Below are 26,426 nucleotides of genomic sequence, written 5' to 3'. Positions count from 1 at the left end.
CTCTGAACCGATAATGAAATGAAATTGTGAAATGTATCTGTGTCGCTCGGTCTCTGCCTCTCTCTCTCTCTACACAGAGCTGTGTATGTGTTTGTATGTCTGAGTCTTTGTCTCTCTCAGTCTGACTCACTCTGTCTGTCCCTGTTTCTCCGTTTGTCTCAGTCTCTCAATCTGTCTCTTTCTCACGGTGCCCACGTCTGTTCCAATGGGATTCTCTCAGATTCTTTGTCTGACTGGCTCTCTCTTTCCCATCACTTCGGTCTGTCCATTTCTTTGCCTGTCTCTGTTAGTCCCTGCCTCTAACCTGAGAAGTGTTTCCATCATTTTCTGTTTTAGTCTCTGTCTCTTTCTCTCTCTCTGTCTCTCTCCTTGTCAGTGTCTTTATCATTGTCTTTCTCTCACTCTTTCCCTTTCTCTCTTAATAGATCAAACACACAAATCTCTGTCTCTGTATGTGTTTGAGTCTTTTTCTCACCCAATCTGCCTCTCCTTCTCAGTCTCACACTTTCTGTCTCTCGTTGTCTCTATCTCGGTGTCTGTCTCTCCCTGTTTGTCGGTTTGTATCTGTCTCTCAATGTGTCTGTCGACTTCTCATGGTGTCCAGTTCTGTTCACAGCTCGATTCCTGCTCCGACAGAGCAGCTACCCGTCAGTTCCTCGTTAGTATAGTGGTAAGTATCCCCGCCTGTCACGCGGGAGACCGGGGTTCAATTCCCCGACGGGGAGGCAGATGTTTCAAAATGTTGATTTTTACTTCTGTTTCTTGGTAGATACATATTTAAAATTCCAGAGCGAAATCGAACTGTGAAAATACATGTGGAGGAGTTTGCCTCTTCCAGATTTTTTGCAAACGGAGACTTTTTCAGGATTCTTTGGCCGTCTGCTGCACAGAGATGGATGACTGAGTTTTTTCTGAGTAACGTTTAAAAAGCCAGCGACACAGTAGTCGTGGCCGAGTGGTTAAGGCGATGGACTAGAAATCCATTGGGATTTTCCCGCGTAGGTTCGAATCCTGTCGACTACGATTCTCAGCATTTTTCATTCCATTTCACAATTTAACCAGTTCGCTACCAAACTGATCATGTGATAATTGGAATAACGTCCCACACCTTTCAACACTGACATTTGTTCTCAATGTTATTAATCTGCAATATTCACGATACATCCGATTAAAAAATCGCAACAATCAGTCATAGTTGCGACAGTGATTCAGCCTGTCTATCCCTCGAGATGTCTAAGGCAGCTGTGCATGCCCGTTGGTGCGTGTAAATTTTTGGTTATCTGTGTCTCTGTGTCTGTCTATCTCTATTTTTGTCTCTGTGTATGTGCAACTGTCTGTGGAAATCATCACCATGAATTTGGTATGTCCTGGAACTTATAAAAAAGACTTGGGGAAAATAATACGGTTGTGAACTTTTGTATCGGCTTTGGTTCAGTGGCAGCATTCTCGACTGAATCAGGAGTTTGTGTCTTCAAGTCGCACTCCTTGGACTTGAGCATATCATCTTGGCTAACACTCAAGTGCAGCACTTGGGGAATTTTGCAATGTTGAAGCTGTTGACTTTCGGATGAAATGTTAAACTGAAGCTCCGTCTGCACCCTCGGGTGGATATGAAGGTCCCAGAGCATTACTCGAAACAGAGTAGGAGAGTTGCCCCCGTGTCAATATTCCTCAAAATGTTCGTAAATGCTCACTAAAAGACTATGTGCATGTGTTTGTATGTGGGGTTGGTGTTGAAGCCCAGTTTGTCACAGAGACAGAATCCAAGCTCTCACAGGGCCAGGATAACCGAGTGGTTATGTCGTTGGCCTTAAACTTCAAAGGGTTTTCCACCGTGGGTTCTTCCCCACTCCTGGTTTCTATTTATTTTAACACAGATTTCCTCACATTCTGATCAGTGATGTCCGATTTTCATCGGTTGAATCAACAATTTTCTGTAACTATGTGTCACTCTGAACCGATAATGAAATGAAATTGTGAAATGTATCTGTGTCGCTCGGTCTCTGCCTCTCTCTCTCTCTATACAGAGCTGTGTATGTGTTTGTATGTCTGAGTCTTTGTCTCTCTCAGTCTGACTCACTCTGTCTGTCCCTGTTTCTCCGTTTGTCTCAGTCTCTCAATCTGTCTCTTTCTCACGGTGCCCACGTCTGTTCCAATGGGATTCTCTCAGATTCTTTGTCTGACTGGCTCTCTCTTTCCCATCATTTCGGTCTGTCCATTTCTTTGCCTGTCTCTGTTAGTCCCTGCCTCTAACCTGAGAAGTGTTTCCATAATTTTCTGTTTTAGTCTCTATCTCTTTCTCTCTCTCTGTCTCTCTCCTTGTCACTGTCTTTATCATTGTCTTTCTCTCACTCTTTCCCTTTCTCTCTTAATAGATCAAACACACAAATCTCTGTCTCTGTATGTGTTTGAGTCTTTTTCTCACCCAATCTGCCTCTCCTTCTCAGTCTCACACTTTCTGTCTCTCGTTGTCTCTATCTCGGTGTCTGTCTCTCCCTGTTTGTCGGTTTGTATCTGTCTCTCAATGTGTCTGTCGACTTCTCATGGTGTCCAGTTCTGTTCACAGCTCGATTCCTGCTCCGACAGAGCAGCTATCCGTCAGTTCCTCGTTAGTATAGTGGTAAGTATCCCTGCCTGTCACGCGGGAGACCGGGGTTCAATTCCCCGACGGGGAGGCAGATGTTTCAAAATGTTGATTTTTACTTCTGTTTCTTGGTAGATACATATTAAAAATTCCAGAGCGAAATCGAACTGTGAAAATACATGTGGAGGAGTTTGCCTCTTCCAGATTTTTTGCAAACGGAGACTTTTTCAGGATTCTTTGGCCGTCTGCTGCACAGAGATGGATGACTGAGTTTTTTCTGAGTAACGTTTAAAAAGCCAGCGACGCAGTAGTCGTGGCCGAGTGGTTAAGGCGATGGACTAGAAATCCATTGGGATTTTCCCGCGCAGGTTCGAATCCTGCCGACTACGATTCTCAGCATTTTTCATTCCATTTCACAATTTAACCAGTTCGCTACCAAACTGATCATGTGATAATTGGAATAACGTCCCACACCTTTCAACACTGACATTTGTTCTCATTTTTATTAATCTGCAATATTCACGATACATCCGATTAAAAAATCGCAACAATCAGTCATAGTTGCGACAGTGATTCAGCCTGTCTATCCCTCGAGATGTCTAATGCAGCTGTGCATGCCCGTTGGTGCGTGTAAATTTTTGGTTATCTGTGTCTCTGTGTCTGTCTATCTCTATTTTTGTCTCTGTGTATGTGCAACTGTCTGTGGAAATCATCACCATGAATTTGGTATGTCCTGGAACTTATAAAAAAGACTTGGGGAAAATAATACGGTTGTGAACTTTTGTATCGGCTTTGGTTCAGTGGCAGCATTCTCGACTGAATCAGGAGTTTGTGTCTTCAAGTCGCACTCCTTGGACTTGAGCATATCATCTTGGCTAACACTCAAGTGCAGCACTTGGGGAATTTTGCAATGTTGAAGCTGTTGACTTTCGGATGAAATGTTAAATTGAAGCTCCGTCTGCACCCTCGGGTGGATATGAAAGGTCCCAGAGCATTACTCGAAAAAGAGTAGGAGAGTTGCCCCCGTGTCAATATTCCTCAAAATGTTCGTAAATGCTCACTAAAAGACTATGTGCATGTGTTTGTATGTGGGGTTGGTGTTGAAGCCCAGTTTGTCACAGAGACAGAATCCAAGCTCTCACAGGGCCAGGATAACCGAGTGGTTATGTCGTTGGCCTTAAACTTCAAAGGGTTTTCCACCGTGGGTTCTTCCCCACTCCTGGTTTCTATTTATTTTAACACAGATTTCCTCCCATTCTGATCAGTGATGCCCGATTTTCATCGGTTGAATCAACAATTTTCTGTAACTATGTGTCACTCTGAACTGATAATGAAATGAAATTGTGAAATGTATCTGTGTCGCTCGGTCTCTGCTTCTCTCTCTCTCTACACAGAGCTGTGTATGTGTTTGTATGTCTGAGTCTTTGTCTCTCTCAGTCTGACTCACTCTGTCTGTCCCTGTTTCTCCGTTTGTCTCAGTCTCTCAATCTGTCTCTTTCTCACGGTGCCCACGTCTGTTCCAATGGGATTCTCTCAGATTCTTTGTCTGACTGGCTCTCTCTTTCCCATCATTTCGGTCTGTCCATTTCTTTGCCTGTCTCTGTTAGTCCCTGCCTCTAACCTGAGAAGTATTTCCATCATTTTCTGTTTTAGTCTCTATCTCTTTCTCTCTATCTGTCTCTCTCCTTGTCACTGTCTTTATCATTGTCTTTCTCTCACTCTTTCCCTTTCACTCTTAATAGATCAAACACACAAATCTCTGTCTCTGTATGTGTTTGAGTCTTTTTCTCACCCAATCTGCCTCTCCTTCTCAGTCTCACACTTTCTGTCTCTCGTTGTCTCTATCTCGGTGTCTGTCTCTCCCTGTTTGTCGGTTTGCATCTGTCTCTCAATGTGTCTGTCGACTTCTCATGGTGTCCAGTTCTGTTCACAGCTCGATTCCTGCTCCGACAGACCAGCTACCCGTCAGTTCCTCGTTAGTATAGTGGTAAGTATCCCCGCCTGTCACGCGGGAGACCGGGGTTCAATTCCCCGACGGGGAGGCAGATGTTTCAAAATGTTGATTTTTACTTCTGTTTCTTGGTAGATACATATTAAAAATTCCAGAGCGAAATCGAACTGTGAAAATACATGTGGAGGAGTTTGCCTCTTCCAGATTTTTTGCAAACGGAGACTTTTTCAGGATTCTTTGGCCGTCTGCTGCACAGAGATGGATGACTGAGTTTTTTCTGAGTAACGTTTAAAAAGCCAGCGACGCAGTAGTCGTGGCCGAGTGGTTAAGGCGATGGACTAGAAATCCATTGGGATTTTCCCGCGCAGGTTCGAATCCTGTCGACTACGATTCTCAGCATTTTTCATTCCATTTCACAATTTAACCAGTTCGCTACCAAACTGATCATGTGATAATTGGAATAACGTCCCACACCTTTCAACACTGACATTTGTTCTCATTTTTATTAATCTGCAATATTCACGATACATCCGATTAAAAAATCGCAACAATCAGTCATAGTTGTGACAGTGATTCAGCCTGTCTATCCCTCGAGATGTCTAAGGCAGCTGTGCATGCCCGTTGGTGCGTGTAAATTTTTGGTTATCTGTGTCTCTGTGTCTGTCTATCTCTATTTTTGTCTCTGTGTATGTGCAACTGTCTGTGGAAATCATCACCATGAATTTGGTATGTCCTGGAACTTATAAAAAAGACTTGGGGAAAATAATACGGTTGTGAACTTTTGTATCGGCTTTGGTTCAGTGGCAGCATTCTCGACTGAATCAGGAGTTTGTGTCTTCAAGTCGCACTCCTTGGACTTGAGCATATCATCTTGGCTAACACTCAAGTGCAGCACTTGGGGAATTTTGCAATGTTGAAGCTGTTGACTTTCGGATGAAATGTTAAATTGAAGCTCCGTCTGCACCCTCGGGTGGATATGAAGGTCCCAGAGCATTACTCGAAACAGAGTAGGAGAGTTGCCCCCGTGTCAATATTCCTCAAAATGTTCGTAAATGCTCACTAAAAGACTATGTGCATGTGTTTGTATGTGGGGTTGGTGTTGAAGCCCAGTTTGTCACAGAGACAGAATCCAAGCTCTCACAGGGCCAGGATAACCGAGTGGTTATGTCGTTGGCCTTAAACTTCAAAGGGTTTTCCACCGTGGGTTCTTCCCAACTCCTGGTTTCTATTTATTTTAACACAGATTTCCTCCCATTCTGATCAGTGATGTCCGATTTTCATCGGTTGAATCAACAATTTTCTGTAACTATGTGTCACTCTGAACCGATAATGAAATGAAATTGTGAAATGTATCTGTGTCGCTCGGTCTCTGCCTCTCTCTCTCTCTCCACAGAGCTGTGTATGTGTTTGTATGTCTGAGTCTTTGTCTCTCTCAGTCTGACTCACTCTGTCTGTCCCTGTTTCTCCGTTTGTCTCAGTCTCTCAATCTGTCTCTTTCTCACGGTGCCCACGTCTGTTCCAATGGGATTCTCTCAGATTCTTTGTCTGACTGGCTCTCTCTTTCCCATCATTTCGGTCTGTCCATTTCTTTGCCTGTCTCTGTTAGTCCCTGCCTCTAACCTGAGAAGTATTTCCATCATTTTCTGTTTTAGTCTCTATCTCTTTCTCTCTATCTGTCTCTCTCCTTGTCACTGTCTTTATCATTGTCTTTCTCTCACTCTTTCCCTTTCTCTCTTAATAGATCAAACACACAAATCTCTGTCTCTGTATGTGTTTGAGTCTTTTTCTCACCCAATCTGCCTCTCCTTCTCAGTCTCACACTTTCTGTCTCTCGTTGTCTCTATCTCGGTGTCTGTCTCTCCCTGTTTGTCGGTTTGTATCTGTCTCTCAATGTGTCTGTCGACTTCTCATGGTGTCCAGTTCTGTTCACAGCTCGATTCCTGCTCCGACAGAGCAGCTATCATTCAGTTCCTCATTAGTATAGTGGTAAGTATCCCTGCCTGTCACGCGGGAGACCGGGGTTCAATTCCCCGACAGGGAGGCAGATGTTTCAAAATGTTGATTTTTACTTCTGTTTCTTGGTAGATACATATTAAAAATTCCAGAGCGAAATCGAACTGTGAAAATACATGTGGAGGAGTTTGCCTCTTCCAGATTTTTTGCAAACGGAGACTTTTTCAGGATTCTTTGGCCGTCTGCTGCACAGAGATGGATGACTGAGTTTTTTCTGAGTAACGTTTAAAAAGCCAGCGACACAGTAGTCGTGGCCGAGTGGTTAAGGCGATGGACTAGAAATCCATTGGGATTTTCCCGCGCAGGTTCGAATCCTGTCGACTACGATTCTCAGCATTTTTCATTCCATTTCACAATTTAACCAGTTCGCTACCAAACTGATCATGTGATAATTGGAATAACGTCCCACACCTTTCAACACTGACATTTGTTCTCATTTTTATTAATCTGCAATATTCACGATACATCCGATTAAAAAATCGCAACAATCAGTCATAGTTGTGACAGTGATTCAGCCTGTCTATCCCTCGAGATGTCTAAGGCAGCTGTGCATGCCCGTTGGTGCGTGTAAATTTTTGGTTATCTGTGTCTCTGTGTCTGTCTATCTCTATTTTTGTCTCTGTGTATGTGCAACTGTCTGTGGAAATCATCACCATGAATTTGGTATGTCCTGGAACTTATAAAAAAGACTTGGGGAAAATAATACGGTTGTGAACTTTTGTATCGGCTTTGGTTCAGTGGCAGCATTCTCGACTGAATCAGGAGTTTGTGTCTTCAAGTCGCACTCCTTGGACTTGAGCATATCATCTTGGCTAACACTCAAGTGCAGCACTTGGGGAATTTTGCAATGTTGAAGCTGTTGACTTTCGGATGAAATGTTAAATTGAAGCTCCGTCTGCACCCTCGGGTGGATATGAAGGTCCAAGAGCATTACTCGAAACAGAGTAGGAGAGTTGCCCCCGTGTCAATATTCCTCAAAATGTTCGTAAATGCTCACTAAAAGACTATGTGCATGTGTTTGTATGTGGGGTTGGTGTTGAAGCCCAGTTTGTCACAGAGACAGAATCCAAGCTCTCACAGGGCCAGGATAACCGAGTGGTTATGTCGTTGGCCTTAAACTTCAAAGGGTTTTCCACCGTGGGTTCTTCCCAACTCCTGGTTTCTATTTATTTTAACACAGATTTCCTCCCATTCTGATCAGTGATGTCCGATTTTCATCGGTTGAATCAACAATTTTCTGTAACTATGTGTCACTCTGAACCGATAATGAAATGAAATTGTGAAATGTATCTGTGTCGCTCGGTCTCTGCCTCTCTCTCTCTCTCCACAGAGCTGTGTATGTGTTTGTATGTCTGAGTCTTTGTCTCTCTCAGTCTGACTCACTCTGTCTGTCCCTGTTTCTCCGTTTGTCTCAGTCTCTCAATCTGTCTCTTTCTCACGGTGCCCACGTCTGTTCCAATGGGATTCTCTCAGATTCTTTGTCTGACTGGCTCTCTCTTTCCCATCATTTCGGTCTGTCCATTTCTTTGCCTGTCTCTGTTAGTCCCTGCCTCTAACCTGAGAAGTATTTCCATCATTTTCTGTTTTAGTCTCTATCTCTTTCTCTCTATCTGTCTCTCTCCTTGTCACTGTCTTTATCATTGTCTTTCTCTCACTCTTTCCCTTTCTCTCTTAATAGATCAAACACACAAATCTCTGTCTCTGTATGTGTTTGAGTCTTTTTCTCACCCAATCTGCCTCTCCTTCTCAGTCTCACACTTTCTGTCTCTCGTTGTCTCTATCTCGGTGTCTGTCTCTCCCTGTTTGTCGGTTTGTATCTGTCTCTCAATGTGTCTGTCGACTTCTCATGGTGTCCAGTTCTGTTCACAGCTCGATTCCTGCCCCGACAGAGCAGCTATCATTCAGTTCCTCATTAGTATAGTGGTAAGTATCCCTGCCTGTCACGCGGGAGACCGGGGTTCAATTCCCCGACAGGGAGGCAGATGTTTCAAAATGTTGATTTTTACTTCTGTTTCTTGGTAGATACATATTAAAAATTCCAGAGCGAAATCGAACTGTGAAAATACATGTGGAGGAGTTTGCCTCTTCCAGATTTTTTGCAAACGGAGACTTTTTCAGGATTCTTTGGCCGTCTGCTGCACAGAGATGGATGACTGAGTTTTTTCTGAGTAACGTTTAAAAAGCCAGCGACACAGTAGTCGTGGCCGAGTGGTTAAGGCGATGGACTAGAAATCCATTGGGATTTTCCCGCGCAGGTTCGAATCCTGCCGACTACGATTCTCAGCCTTTTTCATTCCATTTCACAATTTAACCAGTTCGCTACCAAACTGATCATGTGATAATTGGAATAACGTCCCACAGCTTTCAACACTGACATTTGTTCTCATTTTTATTAATCTGCAATATTCACGATACATCCGATTAAAAAATCGCAACAATCAGTCATAGTTGCGACAGTGATTCAGCCTGTCTATCCCTCGAGACGTCTAAGGCAGCTGTGCATGCCCGTTGGTGCGTGTAAATTTTTGGTTATCTGTGTCTCTGTGTCTGTCTATCTCTATTTTTGTCTCTGTGTATGTGCAACTGTCTGTGGAAATCATCACCATGAATTTGGTATGTCCTGGAACTTATAAAAAAGACTTGGGGAAAATAATACGGTTGTGAACTTTTGTATCGGCTTTGGTTCAGTGGCAGCATTCTCGACTGAATCAGGAGTTTGTGTCTTCAAGTCGCACTCCTTGGACTTGAGCATATCATCTTGGCTAACACTCAAGTGCAGCACTTGGGGAATTTTGCAATGTTGAAGCTGTTGACTTTCGGATGAAATGTTAAATTTAAGCTCCGTCTGCACCCTCGGGTGGATATGAAAGGTCCCAGAGCATTACTCGAAACAGAGTAGGAGAGTTGCCCCCGTGTCAATATTCCTCAAAATGTTCGTAAATGCTCACTAAAAGACTATGTGCATGTGTTTGTATGTGGGGTTGGTGTTGAAGCCCAGTTTGTCACAGAGACAGAATCCAAGCTCTCACAGGGCCAGGATAACCGAGTGGTTATGTCGTTGGCCTTAAACTTCAAAGGGTTTTCCACCGTGGGTTCTTCCCCACTCCTGGTTTCTATTTATTTTAACACAGATTTCCTCCCATTCTGATCAGTGATGTCCGATTTTCATCGGTTGAATCAACAATTTTCTGTAACTATGTGTCACTCTGAACTGATAATGAAATGAAATTGTGAAATGTATCTGTGTCGCTCGGTCTCTGCCTCTCTCTCTCTCTCCACAGAGCTGTGTATGTGTTTGTATGTCTGAGTCTTTGTCTCTCTCAGTCTGACTCACTCTGTCTGTCCCTGTTTCTCCGTTTGTCTCAGTCTCTCAATCTGTCTCTTTCTCACGGTGCCCACGTCTGTTCCAATGGTATTCTCTCAGATTCTTTGTCTGACTGGCTCTCTCTTTCCCATCATTTCGGTCTGTCCATTTCTTTGCCTGTCTCTGTTAGTCCCTGCCTCTAACCTGAGAAGTGTTTCCATCATTTTCTGTTTTAGTCTCTATCTCTTTCTCTCTATCTGTCTCTCTCCTTGTCACTGTCTTTATCATTGTCTTTCTCTCACTCTTTCCCTTTCTCTCTTAATAGATCAAACACACAAATCTCTGTCTCTGTATGTGTTTGAGTCTTTTTCTCACCCAATCTGCCTCTCCTTCTCAGTCTCACACTTTCTGTCTCTCGTTGTCTCTATCTCGGTGTCTGTCTCTCCCTGTTTGTCGGTTTGCATCTGTCTCTCAATCTGTCTGTCGACTTCTCATGGTGTCCAGTTCTGTTCACAGCTCGATTCCTGCTCCGACAGAGCAGCTATCCGTCAGTTCCTCGTTAGTATAGTGGTAAGTATCCCCGCCTGTCACGCGGGAGACCGGGGTTCAATTCCCTAACGGGGAGGCAGATGTTTCAAAATGTTGATTTTTACTTCTGTTTCTTGGAAGATACAAATTAAAAATTCCAGAGCGAAATCGAACTGTGAAAATACATGTGGAGGAGTTTGCCTCTTCCAGATTTTTTGCAAACGGAGACTTTTTCAGGATTCTTTGGCCGTCTGCTGCACAGAGATGGATGACTGAGTTTTTTCTGAGTAACGTTTAAAAAGCCAGCGACACAGTAGTCGTGGCCGAGTGGTTAAGGCGATGGACTAGAAATCCATTGGGATTTTCCCGCGCAGGTTCGAATCCTGCCGACTACGATTCTCAGCATTTTTTATTCCATTTCACAATTTAACCAGTTCGCTACCAAACTGATCATGTGATAATTGGAATAACGTCCCACACCTTTCAACACTGACATTTGTTCTCATTTTTATTAATCTGCAATATTCACGATACATCCGATTAAAAAATCGCAACAATCAGTCATAGTTGCGACAGTGATTCAGCCTCTCTATCCCTCGAGATGTCTAAGGCAGCTGTGCATGCCCATTGGTGCGTGTAAATTTTTGGTTATCTGTGTCTCTGTGTCTGTCTATCTCTATTTTTGTCTCTGTGTATGTGCAACTGTCTGTGGAAATCATCACCATGAATTTGGGATGTCCTGGAACTTATAAAAAAGACTTGGGGAAAATAATACGGTTGTGAACTTTTGTATCGGCTTTGGTTCAGTGGCAGCATTCTCGACTGAATCAGGAGTTTGTGTCTTCAAGTCGCACTCCTTGGACTTGAGCATATCATCTTGGCTAACACTCAAGTGCAGCACTTGGGGAATTTTGCAATGTTGAAGCTGTTGACTTTCGGATGAAATGTTAAATTGAAGCTCCGTCTGCACCCTCGGGTGGATATGAAAGGTCCCAGAGCATTACTCGAAACAGAGTAGGAGAGTTGCCCCCGTGTCAATATTCCTCAAAATGTTCGTAAATGCTCACTAAAAGACTGTGTGCATGTGTTTGTATGTGGGGTTGGTGTTGAAGCCCAGTTTGTCACAGAGACAGAATCCAAGCTCTCACAGGGCCAGGATAACCGAGTGGTTATGTCGTTGGCCTTAAACTTCAAAGGGTTTTCCACCGTGGGTTTTTCCCCACTCCTGGTTTCTATTTATTTTAACACAGATTTCCTCCCATTCTGATTAGTGATGTCCGATTTTCATCGGTTGAATCAACAATTTTCTGTAACTATGTGTCACTCTGAACCGATAATGAAATGACATTGTGAAATGTATCTGTGTCGCTCGGTCTCTGCCTCTCTCTCTCTCTACACAGAGCTGTGTATGTGTTTGTATGTCTGAGTCTTTGTCTCTCTCAGTCTGACTCACTCTGTCTGTCCCTGTTTCTCCGTTTGTCTCAGTCTCTCAATCTGTCTCTTTCTCACGGTGCCCACGTCTGTTCCAATGGGATTCTCTCAGATTCTTTGTCTGACTGGCTCTCTCTTTCCCATCATTTCGGTCTGTCCATTTCTTTGCCTGTCTCTGTTAGTCCCTGCCTCTAACCTGAGAAGTATTTCCATCATTTTCTGTTTTAGTCTCTATCTCTTTCTCTCTATCTGTCTCTCTCCTTGTCACTGTCTTTATCATTGTCTTTCTCTCACTCTTTCCCTTTCTCTCTTAATAGATCAAACACACAAATCTCTGTCTCTGTATGTGTTTGAGTCTTTTTCTCACCCAATCTGCCTCTCCTTCTCAGTCTCACACTTTCTGTCTCTCGTTGTCTCTATCTCGGTGTCTGTCTCTCCCTGTTTGTCGGTTTGTATCTGTCTCTCAATGTGTCTGTCGACTTCTCATGGTGTCCAGTTCTGTTCACAGCTCGATTCCTGCTCCGACAGAGCAGCTATCCGTCAGTTCCTCGTTAGTATAGTGGTAAGTATCCCCGCCTGTCACGCGGGAGACCGGGGTTCAATTCCCCGACGGGGAGGCAGATGTTTCAAAATGTTGATTTTTACTTATGTTTCTTGGTAGATACATATTAAAAATTCCAGAGCGAAATCGAACTGTGAAAATACATGTGGAGGAGTTTGCCTCTTCCAGATTTTTAGCAAACGGAGACTTTTTCAGGATTCTTTGGCCGTCTGCTGCACAGAGATGGATGACTGATTTTTTCTGAGTAACTTTTAAAAAGCCAGCGACACAGTAGTCGTGGCCGAGTGGTTAAGGCGATGGACTAGAAATCCATTGGGATTTTCCCGCGCAGGTTCGAATCCTGCCGACTACGATTCTCAGCATTTTTTATTCCATTTCACAATTTAACCAGTTCGCTACCAAACTGATCATGTGATAATTGGAATAACGTCCCACACCTTTCAACACTGACATTTGTTCTCATTTTTATTAATCTGCAATATTCACGATACATCCGATTAAAAAATCGCAACAATCAGTCATAGTTGCGACAGTGATTCAGCCTCTCTATCCCTCGAGATGTCTAAGGCAGCTGTGCATGCCCATTGGTGCGTGTAAATTTTTGGTTATCTGTGTCTCTGTGTCTGTCTATCTCTATTTTTGTCTCTGTGTATGTGCAACTGTCTGTGGAAATCATCACCATGAATTTGGTATGTCCTGGAACTTATAAAAAAGACTTGGGGAAAATAATACGGTTGTGAACTTTTGTATCGGCTTTGGTTCAGTGGCAGCATTCTCGACTGAATCAGGAGTTTGTGTCTTCAAGTCGCACTCCTTGGACTTGAGCATATCATCTTGGCTAACACTCAAGTGCAGCACTTGGGGAATTTTGCAATGTTGAAGCTGTTGACTTTCGGATGAAATGTTAAATTGAAGCTCCGTCTGCACCCTCGGGTGGATATGAAAGGTCCCAGAGCATTACTCGAAACAGAGTAGGAGAGTTGCCCCCGTGTCAATATTCCTCAAAATGTTCGTAAATGCTCACTAAAAGACTATGTGCATGTGTTTGTATGTGGGGTTGGTGTTGAAGCCCAGTTTGTCACAGAGACAGAATCCAAGCTCTCACAGGGCCAGGATAACCGAGTGGTTATGTCGTTGGCCTTAAACTTCAAAGGGTTTTCCACCGTGGGTTCTTCCCCACTCCTGGTTTCTATTTATTTTAACACAGATTTCCTCCCATTCTGATTAGTGATGTCCGATTTTCATCGGTTGAATCAACAATTTTCTGTAACTATGTGTCACTCTGAACCGATAATGAAATGACATTGTGAAATGTATCTGTGTCGCTCGGTCTCTGCCTCTCTCTCTCTCTACACAGAGCTGTGTATGTGTTTGTATGTCTGAGTCTTTGTCTCTCTCAGTCTGACTCACTCTGTCTGTCCCTGTTTCTCCGTTTGTCTCAGTCTCTCAATCTGTCTCTTTCTCACGGTGCCCACGTCTGTTCCAATGGGATTCTCTCAGATTCTTTGTCTGACTGGCTCTCTCTTTCCCATCATTTCGGTCTGTCCATTTCTTTGCCTGTCTCTGTTAGTCCCTGCCTCTAACCTGAGAAGTATTTCCATCATTTTCTGTTTTAGTCTCTATCTCTTTCTCTCTATCTGTCTCTCTCCTTGTCACTGTCTTTATCATTGTCTTTCTCTCACTCTTTCCCTTTCTCTCTTAATAGATCAAACACACAAATCTCTGTCTCTGTATGTGTTTGAGTCTTTTTCTCACCCAATCTGCCTCTCCTTCTCAGTCTCACACTTTCTGTCTCTCGTTGTCTCTATCTCGGTGTCTGTCTCTCCCTGTTTGTCGGTTTGTATCTGTCTCTCAATGTGTCTGTCGACTTCTCATGGTGTCCAGTTCTGTTCACAGCTCGATTCCTGCTCCGACAGAGCAGCTATCCGTCAGTTCCTCGTTAGTATAGTGGTAAGTATCCCCGCCTGTCACGCGGGAGACCGGGGTTCAATTCCCCGACGGGGAGGCAGATGTTTCAAAATGTTGATTTTTACTTATGTTTCTTGGTAGATACATATTAAAAATTCCAGAGCGAAATCGAACTGTGAAAATACATGTGGAGGAGTTTGCCTCTTCCAGATTTTTAGCAAACGGAGACTTTTTCAGGATTCTTTGGCCGTCTGCTGCACAGAGATGGATGACTGATTTTTTCTGAGTAACGTTTAAAAAGCCAGCGACACAGTAGTCGTGGCCGAGTGGTTAAGGCGATGGACTAGAAATCCATTGCGATTTTCCCGCGCAGGTTCGAATCCTGCCGACTACGATTCTCAGCATTTTTCATTCCATTTCACAATTTAACCAGTTCGCTACCAAACTGATCATGTGATAATTGGAATAACGTCCCACACCTTTCAACACTGACATTTGTTCTCATTTTTATTAATCTGCAATATTCACGATACATCCGATTAAAAAATCGCAACAATCAGTCATAGTTGCGACAGTGATTCAGCCTGTCTATCCCTCGAGATGTCTAAGGCAGCTGTGCATGCCCGTTGGTGCGTGTAAATTTTTGGTTATCTGTGTCTCTGTGTCTGTCTATCTCTATTTTTGTCTCTGTGTATGTGCAACTGTCTGTGGAAATCATCACCATGAATTTGGTATGTCCTGGAACTTATAAAAAAGACTTGGGGAAAATAATACGGTTGTGAACTTTTGTATCGGCTTTGGTTCAGTGGCAGCATTCTCGACTGAATCAGGAGTTTGTGTCTTCAAGTCGCACTCCTTGGACTTGAGCATATCATCTTGGCTAACACTCAAGTGCAGCACTTGGGGAATTTTGCAATGTTGAAGCTGTTGACTTTCGGATGAAATGTTAAATTGAAGCTCCGTCTGCACCCTCGGGTGGATATGAAAGGTCCCAGAGCATTACTCGAAACAGAGTAGGAGAGTTGCCCCCGTGTCAATATTCCTCAAAATGTTCGTAAATGCTCACTAAAAGACTATGTGCATGTGTTTGTATGTGGGGTTGGTGTTGAAGCCCAGTTTGTCACAGAGACAGAATCCAAGCTCTCACAGGGCCAGGATAACCGAGTGGTTATGTCCTTGGCCTTAAACTTCAAAGGGTTTTCCACCGTGGGTTCTTCCCCACTCCTGGTTTCTATTTATTTTAACACAGATTTCCTCCCATTCTGATTAGTGATGTCCGATTTTCATCGGTTGAATCAACAATTTTCTGTAACTATGTGTCACTCTGAACCGATAATGAAATGACATTGTGAAATGTATCTGTGTCGCTCGGTCTCTGCCTCTCTCTCTCTCTACACAGAGCTGTGTATGTGTTTGTATGTCTGAGTCTTTGTCTCTCTCAGTCTGACTCACTCTGTCTGTCCCTGTTTCTCCGTTTGTCTCAGTCTCTCAATCTGTCTCTTTCTCACGGTGCCCACGTCTGTTCCAATGGGATTCTCTCAGATTCTTTGTCTGACTGGCTCTCTCTTTCCCATCATTTCGGTCTGTCCATTTCTTTGCCTGTCTCTGTTAGTCCCTGCCTCTAACCTGAGAAGTATTTCCATCATTTTCTGTTTTAGTCTCTATCTCTTTCTCTCTATCTGTCTCTCTCCTTGTCACTGTCTTTATCATTGTCTTTCTCTCACTCTTTCCCTTTCTCTCTTAATAGATCAAACACACAAATCTCTGTCTCTGTATGTGTTTGAGTCTTTTTCTCACCCAATCTGCCTCTCCTTCTCAGTCTCACACTTTCTGTCTCTCGTTGTCTCTATCTCGGTGTCTGTCTCTCCCTGTTTGTCGGTTTGTATCTGTCTCTCAATGTGTCTGTCGACTTCTCATGGTGTCCAGTTCTGTTCACAGCTCGATTCCTGCTCCGACAGAGCAGCTATCCGTCAGTTCCTCGTTAGTATAGTGGTAAGTATCCCCGCCTGTCACGCGGGAGACCGGGGTTCAATTCCCCGACGGGGAGGCAGATGTTTCAAAATGTTGATTTTTACTTATGTTTCTTGGTAGATACATATTAAAAATTCCAGAGCGAAATCGAACTGTGAAAATACATGTGGAGGAGTTTGCCTCTTCCAGATTTTTAGCAAACGGAGACTTTTTCAGGATTCTTTGGCCGTCTGCTGCACAGAGATGGATGACTGATTTTTTCTGAGTAACGTTTAAAAAGCCAGCGACACAGTAGTCGTGGCCGAGTGGTTAAGGCGATGGACTAGAAATCCATTGCGATTTTCCCGCGCAGGTTCGAATCCTGCCGACTACGATTCTCAGCATTTTTCATTCCATTTCACAATTTAACCAGTTCGCTACCAAACTGATCATGTGATAATTGGAATAACGTCCCACACCTTTCAACACTGACATTTGTTCTCATTTTTATTAATCTGCAATATTCACGATACATCCGATTAAAAAATCGCAACAATCAGTCATAGTTGCGACAGTGATTCAGCCTGTCTATCCCTCGAGATGTCTAAGGCAGCTGTGCATGCCCGTTGGTGCGTGTAAATTTTTGGTTATCTGTGTCTCTGTGTCTGTCTATCTCTATTTTTGTCTCTGTGTATGTGCAACTGTCTGTGGAAATCATCACCATGAATTTGGTATGTCCTGGAACTTATAAAAAAGACTTGGGGAAAATAATACGGTTGTGAACTTTTGTATCGGCTTTGGTTCAGTGGCAGCATTCTCGACTGAATCAGGAGTTTGTGTCTTCAAGTCGCACTCCTTGGACTTGAGCATATCATCTTGGCTAACACTCAAGTGCAGCACTTGGGGAATTTTGCAATGTTGAAGCTGTTGACTTTCGGATGAAATGTTAAATTGAAGCTCCGTCTGCACCCTCGGGTGGATATGAAAGGTCCCAGAGCATTACTCGAAACAGAGTAGGAGAGTTGCCCCCGTGTCAATATTCCTCAAAATGTTCGTAAATGCTCACTAAAAGACTATGTGCATGTGTTTGTATGTGGGGTTGGTGTTGAAGCCCAGTTTGTCACAGAGACAGAATCCAAGCTCTCACAGGGCCAGGATAACCGAGTGGTTATGTTGTTGGCCTTAAACTTCAAAGGATTTTCCACCGTGGGTTCTTCCCCACTCCTGGTTTCTATTTATTTTAACACAGATTTCCTCCCATTCTGATCAGTGATGTCCGATTTTCATCGGTTGAATCAACAATTTTCTGTAACTATGTGTCACTCTGAACCGATAATGAAATGAAATTGTGAAATGTATCTGTGTCGCTCGGTCTCTGCCTCTCTCTCTCTCTACACAGAGCTGTGTATGTGTTTGTATGTCTGAGTCTTTGTCTCTCTCAGTCTGACTCACTCTGTCTGTCCCTGTTTCTCCGTTTGTCTCAGTCTCTCAATCTGTCTCTTTCTCACGGTGCCTACGTCTGTTCCAATGGGATTCTCTCAGATTCTTTGTCTGACTGGCTCTCTCTTTCCCATCATTTCGGTCTGTCCATTTCTTTGCCTGTCTCTGTTAGTCCCTGCCTCTAACCTGAGAAGTATTTCCATCATTTTCTGTTTTAGTCTCTATCTCTTTCTCTCTATCTGTCTCTCTCCTTGTCACTGTCTTTATCATTGTCTTTCTCTCACTCTTTCCCTTTCTCTCTTAATAGATCAAACACACAAATCTCTGTCTCTGTATGTGTTTGAGTCTTTTTCTCACCCAATCTGCCTCTCCTTCTCAGTCTCACACTTTCTGTCTCTCGTTGTCTCTATCTCGGTGTCTGTCTCTCCCTGTTTGTCAGTTTGCATCTGTCTCTCAATCTGTCTGTCGACTTCTCATGGTGTCCAGTTCTGTTCACAGCTCGATTCCTGCTCCGACAGAGCAGCTATCCGTCAGTTCCTCGTTAGTATAGTGGTAAGTATCCCCGCCTGTCACGCGGGAGACCGGGGTTCAATTCCCCGACGGGGAGGCAGATGTTTCAAAATGTTGTTTTTTACTTCTGTTTCTTGGAAGATACAAATTAAAAATTCCAGAGCGAAATCGAACTGTGAAAATACATGTGGAGGAGTTTGCCTCTTCCAGATTTTTTGCAAACGGAGACTCTTTCAGGATTCTTTGGCCGTCTGCTGCACAGAGATGGATGACTGAGTTTTTTCTGAGTAACGTTTAAAAAGCCAGCGACACAGTAGTCGTGGCCGAGTGGTTAAGGCGATGGACTAGAAATCCATTGGGATTTTCCCGCGCAGGTTCGAATCCTGCCGACTACGATTCTCAGCATTTTTCATTCCATTTCACAATTTAACCAGTTCGCTACCAAACTGATCATGTGATAATTGGAATAACGTCCCACACCTTTCAACACTGACATTTGTTCTCATTTTTATTAATCTGCAATATTCACGATACATCCGATTAAAAAATCGCAACAATCAGTCATAGTTGCGACAGTGATTCAGCCTCTCTATCCCTCGAGATGTCTAAGGCAGCTGTGCATGCCCATTGGTGCGTGTAAATTTTTGGTTATCTGTGTCTCTGTGTCTGTCTATCTCTATTTTTGTCTCTGTGTATGTGCAACTGTCTGTGGAAATCATCACCATGAATTTGGTATGTCCTGGAACTTATAAAAAAGACTTGGGGAAAATAATACGGTTGTGAACTTTTGTATCGGCTTTGGTTCAGTGGCAGCATTCTCGACTGAATCAGGAGTTTGTGTCTTCAAGTCGCACTCCTTGGACTTGAGCATATCATCTTGGCTAACACTCAAGTGCAGCACTTGGGGAATTTTGCAATGTTGAAGCTGTTGACTTTCGGATGAAATGTTAAATTGAAGCTCCGTCTGCACCCTCGGGTGGATATGAAAGGTCCCAGAGCATTACTCGAAACAGAGTAGGAGAGTTGCCCCCGTGTCAATATTCCTCAAAATGTTCGTAAATGCTCACTAAAAGACTATGTGCATGTGTTTGTATGTGGGGTTGGTGTTGAAGCCCAGTTTGTCACAGAGACAGAATCCAAGCTCTCACAGGGCCAGGATAACCGAGTGGTTATGTCGTTGGCCTTAAACTTCAAAGGGTTTTCCACCGTGGGTTCTTCCCCACTCCTGGTTTCTATTTATTTTAACACAGATTTCCTCCCATTCTGATTAGTGATGTCCGATTTTCATCGGTTGAATCAACAATTTTCTGTAACTATGTGTCACTCTGAACCGATAATGAAATGACATTGTGAAATGTATCTGTGTCGCTCGGTCTCTGCCTCTCTCTCTCTCTACACAGAGCTGTGTATGTGTTTGTATGTCTGAGTCTTTGTCTCTCTCAGTCTGACTCACTCTGTCTGTCCCTGTTTCTCCGTTTGTCTCAGTCTCTCAATCTGTCTCTTTCTCACGGTGCCCACGTCTGTTCCAATGGGATTCTCTCAGATTCTTTGTCTGACTGGCTCTCTCTTTCCCATCATTTCGGTCTGTCCATTTCTTTGCCTGTCTCTGTTAGTCCCTGCCTCTAACCTGAGAAGTATTTCCATCATTTTCTGTTTTAGTCTCTATCTCTTTCTCTCTATCTGTCTCTCTCCTTGTCACTGTCTTTATCATTGTCTTTCTCTCACTCTTTCCCTTTCTCTCTTAATAGATCAAACACACAAATCTCTGTCTCTGTATGTGTTTGAGTCTTTTTCTCACCCAATCTGCCTCTCCTTCTCAGTCTCACACTTTCTGTCTCTCGTTGTCTCTATCTCGGTGTCTGTCTCTCCCTGTTTGTCGGTTTGTATCTGTCTCTCAATGTGTCTGTCGACTTCTCATGGTGTCCAGTTCTGTTCACAGCTCGATTCCTGCTCCGACAGAGCAGCTATCCGTCAGTTCCTCGTTAGTATAGTGGTAAGTATCCCCGCCTGTCACGCGGGAGACCGGGGTTCAATTCCCCGACGGGGAGGCAGATGTTTCAAAATGTTGATTTTTACTAATGTTTCTTGGTAGATACATATTAAAAATTCCAGAGCGAAATCGAACTGTGAAAATACATGTGGAGGAGTTTGCCTCTTCCAGATTTTTAGCAAACGGAGACTTTTTCAGGATTCTTTGGCCGTCTGCTGCACAGAGATGGATGACTGATTTTTTCTGAGTAACGTTTAAAAAGCCAGCGACACAGTAGTCGTGGCCGAGTGGTTTAGGCGATGGACTAGAAATCCATTGGGATTTTCCCGCGCAGGTTCGAATCCTGCCGACTACGATTCTCAGCATTTTTCATTCCATTTCACAATTTAACCAGTTCGCTACCAAACTGATCATGTGATAATTGGAATAACGTCCCACACCTTTCAACACTGACATTTGTTCTCATTTTTATTAATCTGCAATATTCACGATACATCCGATTAAAAAATCGCAACAATCAGTCATAGTTGCGACAGTGATTCAGCCTGTCCAACCCTCGAGAGGTCTAAGGCAGCTGTGCATGCCCGTTGGTGCGTGTAAATTTTTGGTTATCTGTGTCTCTGTGTCTGTCTATCTCTATTTTTGTCTCTGTGTATGTGCAACTGTCTGTGGAAATCATCACCATGAATTTGGTATGTCCTGGAACTTATAAAAAAGACTTGGGGAAAATAATACGGTTGTGAACTTTTGTATCGGCTTTGGTTCAGTGGCAGCATTCTCGACTGAATCAGGAGTTTGTGTCTTCAAGTCGCACTCCTTGGACTTGAGCATATCATCTTGGCTAACACTCAAGTGCAGCACTTGGGGAATTTTGCAATGTTGAAGCTGTTGACTTTCGGATGAAATGTTAAATTGAAGCTCCGTCTGCACCCTCGGGTGGATATGAAGGTCCCAGAGCATTACTCGAAACAGAGTAGGAGAGTTGCCCCCGTGTCAATATTCCTCAAAATGTTCGTAAATGCTCACTAAAAGACTATGTGCATGTGTTTGTATGTGGGGTTGGTGTTGAAGCCCAGTTTGTCACAGAGACAGAATCCAAGCTCTCACAGGGCCAGGATAACCGAGTGGTTATGTCGTTGGCCTTAAACTTCAAAGGGTTTTCCACCGTGGGTTCTTCCCCACTCCTGGTTTCTATTTATTTTAACACAGATTTCCTCCCATTCTGATCAGTGATGTCCGATTTTCATCGGTTGAATCAACAATTTTCTGTAACTATGTGTCACTCTGAACCGATAATGAAATGAAATTGTGAAATGTATCTGTGTCGCTCGGTCTCTGCCTCTCTCTCTCTCTACACAGAGCTGTGTATGTGTTTGTATGTCTGAGTCTTTGTCTCTCTCAGTCTGACTCACTCTGTCTGTCCCTGTTTCTCCGTTTGTCTCAGTCTCTCAATCTGTCTCTTTCTCACGGTGCCTACGTCTGTTCCAATGGGATTCTCTCAGATTCTTTGTCTGACTGGCTCTCTCTTTCCCATCATTTCGGTCTGTCCATTTCTTTGCCTGTCTCTGTTAGTCCCTGCCTCTAACCTGAGAAGTATTTCCATCATTTTCTGTTTTAGTCTCTATCTCTTTCTCTCTATCTGTCTCTCTCCTTGTCACTGTCTTTATCATTGTCTTTCTCTCACTCTTTCCCTTTCTCTCTTAATAGATCAAACACACAAATCTCTGTCTCTGTATGTGTTTGAGTCTTTTTCTCACCCAATCTGCCTCTCCTTCCCAGTCTCACACTTTCTGTCTCTCGTTGTCTCTATCTCGGTGTCTGTCTCTCCCTGTTTGTCGGTTTGCATCTGTCTCTCAATCTGTCTGTCGACTTCTCATGGTGTCCAGTTCTGTTCACAGCTCGATTCCTGCTCCGACAGAGCAGTTATCCGTCAGTTCCTCGTTAGTATAGTGGTAAGTATCCCCGCCTGTCACGCGGGAGACCGGGGTTCAATTCCCCGACGGGGAGGCAGATGTTTCAAAATGTTGATTTTTACTTCTGTTTCTTGGAAGATACAAATTAAAAATTCCAGAGCGAAATCGAACTGTGAAAATACATGTGGAGGAGTTTGCCTCTTCCAGATTTTTTGCAAACGGAGACTCTTTCAGGATTCTTTGGCCGTCTGCTGCACAGAGATGGATGACTGAGTTTTTTCTGAGTAACGTTTAAAAAGCCAGCGACACAGTAGTCGTGGCCGAGTGGTTAAGGCGATGGACTAGAAATCCATTGGGATTTTACCGCGCAGGTTCGAATCCTGCCGACTACGATTCTCAGCATTTTTCATTCCATTTCACAATTTAACCAGTTTGCTACCAAACTGATCATGTGATAATTGGAATAACGTCCCACACCTTTCAACACTGACATTTGTTCTCATTTTTATTAATCTGCAATATTCACGATACATCCGATTAAAAAATCGCAACAATCAGTCATAGTTGCGACAGTGATTCAGCCTCTCTATCCCTCGAGATGTCTAAGGCAGCTGTGCATGCCCATTGGTGCGTGTAAATTTTTGGTTATCTGTGTCTCTGTGTCTGTCTATCTCTATTTTTGTCTCTGTGTATGTGCAACTGTCTGTGGAAATCATCACCATGAATTTGGTATGTCCTGGAACTTATAAAAAAGACTTGGGGAAAATAATACGGTTGTGAACTTTTGTATCGGCTTTGGTTCAGTGGCAGCATTCTCGACTGAATCAGGAGTTTGTGTCTTCAAGTCGCACTCCTTGGACTTGAGCATATCATCTTGGCTAACACTCAAGTGCAGCACTTGGGGAATTTTGCAATGTTGAAGCTGTTGACTTTCGGATGAAATGTTAAATTGAAGCTCCGTCTGCACCCTCGGGTGGATATGAAGGTCCCAGAGCATTACTCGAAACAGAGTAGGAGAGTTGCCCCCGTGTCAATATTCCTCAAAATGTTCGTAAATGCTCACTAAAAGACTATGTGCATGTGTTTGTATGTGGGGTTGGTGTTGAAGCCCAGTTTGTCACAGAGACAGAATCCAAGCTCTCACAGGGCCAGGATAACCGAGTGGTTATGTCGTTGGCCTTAAACTTCAAAGGGTTTTCCACCGTGGGTTCTTCCCCACTCCTGGTTTCTATTTATTTTAACACAGATTTCCTCCCATTCTGATCAGTGATGTCCGATTTTCATCGGTTGAATCAACAATTTTCTGTAACTATGTGTCACTCTGAACCGATAATGAAATGAAATTGTGAAATGTATCTGTGTCGCTCGGTCTCTGCCTCTCTCTCTCTCTACACAGAGCTGTGTATGTGTTTGTATGTCTGAGTCTTTGTCTCTCTCAGTCTGACTCACTCTGTCTGTCCCTGTTTCTCCGTTTGTCTCAGTCTCTCAATCTGTCTCTTTCTCACGGTGCCTACGTCTGTTCCAATGGGATTCTCTCAGATTCTTTGTCTGACTGGCTCTCTCTTTCCCATCATTTCGGTCTGTCCATTTCTTTGCCTGTCTCTGTTAGTCCCTGCCTCTAACCTGAGAAGTATTTCCATCATTTTCTGTTTTAGTCTCTATCTCTTTCTCTCTATCTGTCTCTCTCCTTGTCACTGTCTTTATCATTGTCTTTCTCTCACTCTTTCCCTTTCTCTCTTAATAGATCAAACACACAAATCTCTGTCTCTGTATGTGTTTGAGTCTTTTTCTCACCCAATCTGCCTCTCCTTCCCAGTCTCACACTTTCTGTCTCTCGTTGTCTCTATCTCGGTGTCTGTCTCTCCCTGTTTGTCGGTTTGCATCTGTCTCTCAATCTGTCTGTCGACTTCTCATGGTGTCCAGTTCTGTTCACAGCTCGATTCCTGCTCCGACAGAGCAGCTATCCGTCAGTTCCTCGTTAGTATAGTGGTAAGTATCCCCGCCTGTCACGCGGGAGACCGGGGTTCAATTCCCCGACGGGGAGGCAGATGTTTCAAAATGTTGATTTTTACTTCTGTTTCTTGGAAGATACAAATTAAAAATTCCAGAGCGAAATCGAACTGTGAAAATACATGTGGAGGAGTTTGCCTCTTCCAGATTTTTTGCAAACGGAGACTCTTTCAGGATTCTTTGGCCGTCTGCTGCACAGAGATGGATGACTGAGTTTTTTCTGAGTAACGTTTAAAAAGCCAGCGACACAGTAGTCGTGGCCGAGTGGTTAAGGCGATGGACTAGAAATCCATTGGGATTTTACCGCGCAGGTTCGAATCCTGCCGACTACGATTCTCAGCATTTTTCATTCCATTTCACAATTTAACCAGTTTGCTACCAAACTGATCATGTGATAATTGGAATAACGTCCCACACCTTTCAACACTGACATTTGTTCTCATTTTTATTAATCTGCAATATTCACGATACATCCGATTAAAAAATCGCAACAATCAGTCATAGTTGCGACAGTGATTCAGCCTCTCTATCCCTCGAGATGTCTAAGGCAGCTGTGCATGCCCATTGGTGCGTGTAAATTTTTGGTTATCTGTGTCTCTGTGTCTGTCTATCTCTATTTTTGTCTCTGTGTATGTGCAACTGTCTGTGGAAATCATCACCATGAATTTGGTATGTCCTGGAACTTATAAAAAAGACTTGGGGAAAATAATACGGTTGTGAACTTTTGTATCGGCTTTGGTTCAGTGGCAGCATTCTCGACTGAATCAGGAGTTTGTGTCTTCAAGTCGCACTCCTTGGACTTGAGCATATCATCTTGGCTAACACTCAAGTGCAGCACTTGGGGAATTTTGCAATGTTGAAGCTGTTGACTTTCGGATGAAATGTTAAATTGAAGCTCCGTCTGCACCCTCGGGTGGATATGAAAGGTCCCAGAGCATTACTCGAAACAGAGTAGGAGAGTTGCCCCCGTGTCAATATTCCTCAAAATGTTCGTAAATGCTCACTAAAAGACTATGTGCATGTGTTTGTATGTGGGGTTGGTGTTGAAGCCCAGTTTGTCACAGAGACAGAATCCAAGCTCTCACAGGGCCAGGATAACCGAGTGGTTATGTCGTTGGCCTTAAACTTCAAAGGGTTTTCCACCGTGGGTTCTTCCCCACTCCTGGTTTCTATTTATTTTAACACAGATTTCCTCCCATTCTGATTAGTGATGTCCGATTTTCATCGGTTGAATCAACAATTTTCTGTAACTATGTGTCACTCTGAACCGATAATGAAATGACATTGTGAAATGTATCTGTGTCGCTCGGTCTCTGCCTCTCTCTCTCTCTACACAGAGATGTGTATGTGTTTGTATGTCTGAGTCTTTGTCTCTCTCAGTCTGACTCACTCTGTCTGTCCCTGTTTCTCCGTTTGTCTCAGTCTCTCAATCTGTCTCTTTCTCACGGTGCCCACGTCTGTTCCAATGGGATTCTCTCAGATTCTTTGTCTGACTGGCTCTCTCTTTCCCATCATTTCGGTCTGTCCATTTCTTTGCCTGTCTCTGTTAGTCCCTGCCTCTAACCTGAGAAGTATTTCCATCATTTTCTGTTTTAGTCTCTATCTCTTTCTCTCTATCTGTCTCTCTCCTTGTCACTGTCTTTATCATTGTCTTTCTCTCACTCTTTCCCTTTCTCTCTTAATAGATCAAACACACAAATCTCTGTCTCTGTATGTGTTTGAGTCTTTTTCTCACCCAATCTGCCTCTCCTTCTCAGTCTCACACTTTCTGTCTCTCGTTGTCTCTATCTCGGTGTCTGTCTCTCCCTGTTTGTCGGTTTGTATCTGTCTCTCAATGTGTCTGTCGACTTCTCATGGTGTCCAGTTCTGTTCACAGCTCGATTCCTGCTCCGACAGAGCAGCTATCCGTCAGTTCCTCGTTAGTATAGTGGTAAGTATCCCCGCCTGTCACGCGGGAGACCGGGGTTCAATTCCCCGACGGGGAGGCAGATGTTTCAAAATGTTGATTTTTACTTATGTTTCTTGGTAGATACATATTAAAAATTCCAGAGCGAAATCGAACTGTGAAAATACATGTGGAGGAGTTTGCCTCTTCCAGATTTTTAGCAAACGGAGACTTTTTCAGGATTCTTTGGCCGTCTGCTGCACAGAGATGGATGACTGATTTTTTCTGAGTAACGTTTAAAAAGCCAGCGACACAGTAGTCGTGGCCGAGTGGTTAAGGCGATGGACTAGAAATCCATTGGGATTTTCCCGCGCAGGTTCGAATCCTGCCGACTACGATTCTCAGCATTTTTCATTCCATTTCACAATTTAACCAGTTCGCTACCAA

The 26,426-nt window shown here is 43.6% G+C and overlaps 25 non-coding genes across 25 annotated transcripts; all 25 read left to right on the top strand.

Moving 5' to 3' along the window:
- The first annotated feature begins 653 nt into the window (after positions 1–653).
- Positions 654–725, top strand: trnad-guc (transfer RNA aspartic acid (anticodon GUC)). Its single transcript has one exon. It is a non-coding gene; the product is annotated as a tRNA-Asp (tRNA).
- Positions 726–941: 216 nt separating this feature from the next.
- Positions 942–1,023, top strand: trnas-aga (transfer RNA serine (anticodon AGA)). The gene has a single exon. It is a non-coding gene; the product is annotated as a tRNA-Ser (tRNA).
- A 1,580-nt stretch (positions 1,024–2,603) lies between these two features.
- Positions 2,604–2,675, top strand: trnad-guc (transfer RNA aspartic acid (anticodon GUC)). The gene has a single exon. It is a non-coding gene; the product is annotated as a tRNA-Asp (tRNA).
- A 216-nt stretch (positions 2,676–2,891) lies between these two features.
- On the top strand, positions 2,892–2,973 carry trnas-aga (transfer RNA serine (anticodon AGA)). The gene has a single exon. It is a non-coding gene; the product is annotated as a tRNA-Ser (tRNA).
- Positions 2,974–4,554: 1,581 nt separating this feature from the next.
- On the top strand, positions 4,555–4,626 carry trnad-guc (transfer RNA aspartic acid (anticodon GUC)). The gene has a single exon. It is a non-coding gene; the product is annotated as a tRNA-Asp (tRNA).
- Positions 4,627–4,842: 216 nt separating this feature from the next.
- trnas-aga (transfer RNA serine (anticodon AGA)) lies at positions 4,843–4,924 on the top strand. The gene has a single exon. It is a non-coding gene; the product is annotated as a tRNA-Ser (tRNA).
- A 1,868-nt stretch (positions 4,925–6,792) lies between these two features.
- On the top strand, positions 6,793–6,874 carry trnas-aga (transfer RNA serine (anticodon AGA)). Its single transcript has one exon. It is a non-coding gene; the product is annotated as a tRNA-Ser (tRNA).
- A 1,868-nt stretch (positions 6,875–8,742) lies between these two features.
- trnas-aga (transfer RNA serine (anticodon AGA)) lies at positions 8,743–8,824 on the top strand. The gene has a single exon. It is a non-coding gene; the product is annotated as a tRNA-Ser (tRNA).
- Positions 8,825–10,693: 1,869 nt separating this feature from the next.
- trnas-aga (transfer RNA serine (anticodon AGA)) lies at positions 10,694–10,775 on the top strand. The gene has a single exon. It is a non-coding gene; the product is annotated as a tRNA-Ser (tRNA).
- A 1,581-nt stretch (positions 10,776–12,356) lies between these two features.
- Positions 12,357–12,428, top strand: trnad-guc (transfer RNA aspartic acid (anticodon GUC)). The gene has a single exon. It is a non-coding gene; the product is annotated as a tRNA-Asp (tRNA).
- Positions 12,429–12,643: 215 nt separating this feature from the next.
- On the top strand, positions 12,644–12,725 carry trnas-aga (transfer RNA serine (anticodon AGA)). Its single transcript has one exon. It is a non-coding gene; the product is annotated as a tRNA-Ser (tRNA).
- A 1,581-nt stretch (positions 12,726–14,306) lies between these two features.
- On the top strand, positions 14,307–14,378 carry trnad-guc (transfer RNA aspartic acid (anticodon GUC)). Its single transcript has one exon. It is a non-coding gene; the product is annotated as a tRNA-Asp (tRNA).
- A 215-nt stretch (positions 14,379–14,593) lies between these two features.
- Positions 14,594–14,675, top strand: trnas-aga (transfer RNA serine (anticodon AGA)). The gene has a single exon. It is a non-coding gene; the product is annotated as a tRNA-Ser (tRNA).
- Positions 14,676–16,256: 1,581 nt separating this feature from the next.
- On the top strand, positions 16,257–16,328 carry trnad-guc (transfer RNA aspartic acid (anticodon GUC)). Its single transcript has one exon. It is a non-coding gene; the product is annotated as a tRNA-Asp (tRNA).
- A 215-nt stretch (positions 16,329–16,543) lies between these two features.
- Positions 16,544–16,625, top strand: trnas-aga (transfer RNA serine (anticodon AGA)). Its single transcript has one exon. It is a non-coding gene; the product is annotated as a tRNA-Ser (tRNA).
- A 1,581-nt stretch (positions 16,626–18,206) lies between these two features.
- On the top strand, positions 18,207–18,278 carry trnad-guc (transfer RNA aspartic acid (anticodon GUC)). Its single transcript has one exon. It is a non-coding gene; the product is annotated as a tRNA-Asp (tRNA).
- A 216-nt stretch (positions 18,279–18,494) lies between these two features.
- trnas-aga (transfer RNA serine (anticodon AGA)) lies at positions 18,495–18,576 on the top strand. The gene has a single exon. It is a non-coding gene; the product is annotated as a tRNA-Ser (tRNA).
- Positions 18,577–20,157: 1,581 nt separating this feature from the next.
- On the top strand, positions 20,158–20,229 carry trnad-guc (transfer RNA aspartic acid (anticodon GUC)). Its single transcript has one exon. It is a non-coding gene; the product is annotated as a tRNA-Asp (tRNA).
- A 215-nt stretch (positions 20,230–20,444) lies between these two features.
- trnas-aga (transfer RNA serine (anticodon AGA)) lies at positions 20,445–20,526 on the top strand. The gene has a single exon. It is a non-coding gene; the product is annotated as a tRNA-Ser (tRNA).
- Positions 20,527–22,106: 1,580 nt separating this feature from the next.
- Positions 22,107–22,178, top strand: trnad-guc (transfer RNA aspartic acid (anticodon GUC)). The gene has a single exon. It is a non-coding gene; the product is annotated as a tRNA-Asp (tRNA).
- Positions 22,179–22,394: 216 nt separating this feature from the next.
- Positions 22,395–22,476, top strand: trnas-aga (transfer RNA serine (anticodon AGA)). Its single transcript has one exon. It is a non-coding gene; the product is annotated as a tRNA-Ser (tRNA).
- Positions 22,477–24,056: 1,580 nt separating this feature from the next.
- Positions 24,057–24,128, top strand: trnad-guc (transfer RNA aspartic acid (anticodon GUC)). Its single transcript has one exon. It is a non-coding gene; the product is annotated as a tRNA-Asp (tRNA).
- Positions 24,129–24,344: 216 nt separating this feature from the next.
- trnas-aga (transfer RNA serine (anticodon AGA)) lies at positions 24,345–24,426 on the top strand. The gene has a single exon. It is a non-coding gene; the product is annotated as a tRNA-Ser (tRNA).
- A 1,581-nt stretch (positions 24,427–26,007) lies between these two features.
- trnad-guc (transfer RNA aspartic acid (anticodon GUC)) lies at positions 26,008–26,079 on the top strand. Its single transcript has one exon. It is a non-coding gene; the product is annotated as a tRNA-Asp (tRNA).
- Positions 26,080–26,294: 215 nt separating this feature from the next.
- On the top strand, positions 26,295–26,376 carry trnas-aga (transfer RNA serine (anticodon AGA)). Its single transcript has one exon. It is a non-coding gene; the product is annotated as a tRNA-Ser (tRNA).
- Positions 26,377–26,426: the final 50 nt, after the last annotated feature.

This window comes from Pristiophorus japonicus, chromosome 23 (genome assembly GCF_044704955.1).
Source record: "Pristiophorus japonicus isolate sPriJap1 chromosome 23, sPriJap1.hap1, whole genome shotgun sequence".
NCBI lineage: Eukaryota > Metazoa > Chordata > Chondrichthyes > Pristiophoridae > Pristiophorus > Pristiophorus japonicus.
This window is presented reverse-complemented; position numbering and strand designations above follow the sequence as displayed.